The 4730-nt window shown below is 43.0% G+C and overlaps 1 non-coding gene across 1 annotated transcript; it reads left to right on the top strand.

The window, feature by feature from the left end:
• The first annotated feature begins 1859 nt into the window (after positions 1-1859).
• BDF20DRAFT_t152 lies at positions 1860-1932 on the top strand. The gene has a single exon. It is a non-coding gene; the product is annotated as a tRNA-Ala (tRNA).
• The last annotated feature ends 2798 nt before the right edge of the window (positions 1933-4730 follow it).

The raw sequence follows: 4730 nt of genomic DNA, 5'->3' as shown, positions 1-4730 counted from the left end.
GAGAGAGAAGGAGAGACCATACCAGAGGTAGGGATGTTGGTGAGAAACAAGTCAATGATGCTACTAACCTCTACATTACGTCGAAACGAAGTAAAGGTAGCAACACCATGACTGAGTTCAGCATTAAGGACCCGAAGAGCACGTTCACCAAGCCAAGGCAAGAGAGAGCGACCACGGGGGTTGACCACCAGATCACCTGTGAGAGCACCAAGACGAGCATTGAAGTCACCACAGAGAACGGTGTCAGAGGACAAGGGAAGGGAGTTCAAGACGGAGAGCGCCAGTTCAGAGGATAGACTGGGAGGGAGGTAAAGACAATGGACAGTGACTCGGCCAATTTTCATTGACAAAGTATGAGCATTGTAGGACGGAAGTTGATGAACAAGGAAAGGACAGGAAGGAGAGACAAGACAACAGATACCAGCAGAACCACGACCATGAGCATTAACAACGGGCTTGCCATACAAATGGTACTGGGACCAGTTTGTAGGCAAGAGACCAGAGGTAAGCCAGGTTTCGGTGATAAAGAGGACATCAGCAGCATCACGAGAATGGGAGAGGACATCATGGACGGTAGTGGCCCGAAGACCATTAGCATTCCATAATGCCAGCCGTAAGGAGGAGAGGACAGAGGGAGAGGAAGAAGGAGCGGAAGGGGTAGTCGTAGTGGTTCTTGATGAGGGGACTCTCATTAGATATCCATTTCCTCATCAGAGAACTCAGGGGCAGGAGCAGGGAGGTTACGGAAAACGAAATCCGCCTGCTTGGGATCTTCCTTAGCAAGGCGGATTTTGGCTTCTTGTAGAGCCAGGAGGAGATCATTGTCATCGATCCATGACAATTCCACGAAGAATCGACCGACGGCAGCGACAGAAACAGGACGAACAAAAGAGAGGGTATTCATGGCCCGCTGGTGGACCAAGGAAAAGGTTTCTTGGAGACGCTCGGTCTCGGACAGAGAGGCGTACTTGGGATCGGCCAAGTGGGCAGGGTCGAGCGGGTCAAAGTCCTCAATGACTTGGGCTTGCGCCTTTGTCATAACGGCGATGAACTTCTTGGCATACTGAGTATGCACAAGAACGCCAAGGACACCAGAGGCAGGAAACGAGATGTCAAGGATACGGCCAGTATCAACACCAGCACGACGGAGACGAGAGCGAACTTCAGATCGATTGATCTTTCTGGATCGGCCAAGGTAGACGTACTCAAAGCCCTTGGGGCCTTGAGCCTCGGCGGACCTGAAGGGCCGGGCAGCAGAGATACGCTTTTTCAGCGGGCGGGCATGGGTAACTTGGGCAGGGGTCTTGGGGGCGCGTTTGGCAGCGTCAGAATAGGAGTTACCCTCCTTTTGTGACTTACCATCAGTATCAGAGACTTTGGGAGCTTCAGAAACTTTGTTTGTAACAGAGAGATGTTGCAATTGCGTCTTCTGATGTGAAATGGTTTTCTCCATTTCGGTCATCTTCGCGATCAGAGAAGCATTTTGAGCCTTGAGCTGCTCATTTTCCTTTCTCAAGGCTAAAAGGTCAGAAATGACTGATGAATGTTGTTCTACAGTAGCAGAAAGTTGTAGAACTAAAGCTTGTAGCTGAACGGGTGTCATCGGAGCAGTAGATGGTGGCAGATGTGTAGCATCTTGCAACCCATTGTGGTTGACATCGTTAAAGTCGAAATGCGACATTGCGGAAATGATGTTGCAAAAGTTGACGAAATCGAAAAAGAAAAAATGCTAAAATAATCTACTCGTCGAGGAGAATCGAATGGTACTATTTTTGTTGATGGATGGCTAAAACTGATAGAGATATGACGCGTTTTATGTTTTTCTTCGAAAAAAAGAAAAAAATAGCGGAAAAAGAGATGGGGATGTAGCTCAAATGGTAGAGCGCTCGCTTAGCATGCGAGAGGCACTGGGATCGACGCCCAGCTTCTCCAACTTTTTTTTTTTACTTTCGTCTCTACTGCGTGAGACGTTTCGACTGTGGCCACTTTCCGGACTATTGTTGTCAAACCTATTGAATTGGGGTTTCACCTCTCCAAAACAAAGAAAAGAAAAAAAAAAAAAAAAAAAAAAAATCCCTGCTAATTTATACACTCAAGCTTTCGATTTTCAAATGTGTATTGTTCGATAAGAATATCATTTTCAGAAACGACGTTGATGTTCAAAGAATCAAGGTTACTCAAAATAGAGTTAGAATTCTGTGAGAACTTGTTATAATCTTTATTCAGTGAAAAATTCGTATAAAAGAAAAGAAAAAAAAAAAAAAAAACATATAAAGATGAAAAATTTTCTATCTTTTAAAGGATGATGTGTTGGGTTGAGTAGAGCGGGTTTAGTCGGTGTCATATTGTGATATTCTTAAATATCAGGAGTTATAGTTTAATGAGTTTTATATGTAGAGACTGAGTGAGTCAGCGAGACCGAACAATAGTTCTTGGATCATTTTATTTTGGTTTAGAAATTGAATGGTCTTTTATATGAATGCGAGGTTAAACTGAGCTTATAGTGGAATTAAGAAAGTAGTAGTGACAACCGAGTAATATTGTTCCTGTTAATGAATTGTACAACGCCACTGAGATATATCTAGATTACCAGTAAGGTTGAAGTGTGCCTGATGAAATCTTATTTGTCCCAGTGTGCCTGGAATCTTATTTGTTCCAGTACACTATAACTGGTAAAGGCAGTAAATCTGGATTGTTTCTCAGATTGTTATATGAATTAGAGGTCGGAACGTGACATTACCCCCTTCCAGGTTGGAGCTATGCTTTCTAGAAGGTAAAGTAGTTCTGGAGTAGCGTTGGAGGAACGAGCCGAGTGTAGAACTTGCGAATGAAGAAGTGAACGTATGAGTGACTGTCATATTAATCGGGCTTTAAGTATTGATTTGGTAAACAACTTGAAAGTTTTTTGCTTTTTTTGTTTATCATACTGTTCGTAGCGCGCGATGTTATGAATGACGACAATGCGAGTAATGATGAAGGTTGAAGGCGACGAAATAACCGTTGAGCTTAGCAACGTCTTTTGCGTTTGCTAGAATTATTGGATATGCTCTGGTTTTTATGCTTATGATGTTTGTTACTGGATTTTTGGTTGGCGATAACCAATCCAGCTTCACTGTTGGGTGCTTCCAACTTGCGACGATCCCAGTATCTTTTGATGGGCGAGTAGTTGAAGAAGTTATTAGCTGGTTCCCAAGTATCGTGTGATTCATCATAGCCTTTCCATCTTGTGAGGTACAGATAGTTTCCAGGAGTGCCTTTATGGTTGAGTACTGCTTCGACTTCATAGGTTTCATCTGTGGCTGATGGTGTTTCTCGAGATATAACTTTGATATGAGAAGGAGGAACATCGGTTACAGCGAGTGCACCTGTGCCATCGGCGAGATTGTAGCTTCCACCTTGAGTCTTACGTTTAACAGTGTAGTTACCAGTATAGGGAGGCTGATCCTTAGATGTACGGTTTACGTTCTTGATAGTCACTTGGCTTCCTATAGGAATATCCTCAATAATGTTATGAGTTCGGTTGAATTTGTCTTCGGAAGCTTTTTGTGAATGTTTAATCTTTTCACGTATAGCAGGTAAGACAGTATCGTTAAATTCCTTGACTTTGTCGTGTAGCTGTTTTCTGGAGGCAGAAGTATTTACTTTATCGACAGTGTCTGTATAGTCCTTGTTTTCATTAGGACGTCTCGCAAACATTAGAGCAAATGGTTGTGTACCATGTATTGCTGTGTGCGTGTTATTCAGAGCTTCTTGGGTACTGTCAAGATATAAGTCCCAGTCATCAAGTTTACCTTGGATTTGTTTGTATAGATTAGACTTTGTCTTTGCAACCCATCTTTCGGCCAATCCATTTGCTCGTGGATGATAAGCTGTGATAAGCCTGTGGTCGATTCCAGATTGTTTAACGTAGAGGTCTAAGATCTTGTTGACATATTCTGTGCCGTTATCACTCTGGATGATTTTAGGGCGGCCAAACAAGGAAAATATGCTGCGTAATTGTAATGCAACAGTAATAGCGCTTTTATCGGGAAGAGCTCTGAGTACGCAGAAACGTGTGAATACATCAACGACGATTAAGATGTATTGGTTTCCGTTAGTAGATTTAGCAAAAGGGCCAGCAGTATCAATGCAAATGTGGTCCCAAGGAGCATCGGCGTAGATAGATTTTAGTGGATGGTAGCCATCTTTTGCCAAGTTGAATTTTTGACAGTCAGGACAGTTACGGACGAATTTAAGAGCATCTTCTTTGAGATTAGTCCAGTGTATACCTTCACTATGTAGAAAATTAACAATGGCTTGTGAGCCTCGATGTCCTTCGAGATGAGCTTTCAATAGCACATCATGTCTTTGTTCTGGAGCTGGAGTCATAATATCAGCGGGCATCATCATACGAGTGGTAAGGATAGAACCATCGTCGTTGACAATTTGTGATGTGATTATGGTTTTAGATGGAGTTTTACCCCCTTCCAGCGTTCTTTCAGGTTCGAAAAGACGCGATAATTTATCTGGTAGGATATTTTGGATACCAGGTCGGTGGATCACTGTAAAGTCATAATCCAAGAGAGTGTCAAGCCAATTGATCATCATAGCATTAGCGATAGGCTGTGTGTGTAAGTACGTGAGAGCCTTGTGATCAGTGTATAAAGTGAAATGGCGACCCCATAGAAATGGATGAAACTTTTTAAGTGCGAATATGATGGCGAGTAATTCTCTGCGTGTAACTGGATAGT

The sequence above is a fragment of the Mycotypha africana genome, assembly GCF_025528875.1.
Source record: "Mycotypha africana strain NRRL 2978 chromosome Unknown BDF20scaffold_13, whole genome shotgun sequence".
Classification (NCBI taxonomy): Eukaryota; Fungi; Mucoromycota; class Mucoromycetes; order Mucorales; family Mycotyphaceae; genus Mycotypha; species Mycotypha africana.
This window is presented reverse-complemented; position numbering and strand designations above follow the sequence as displayed.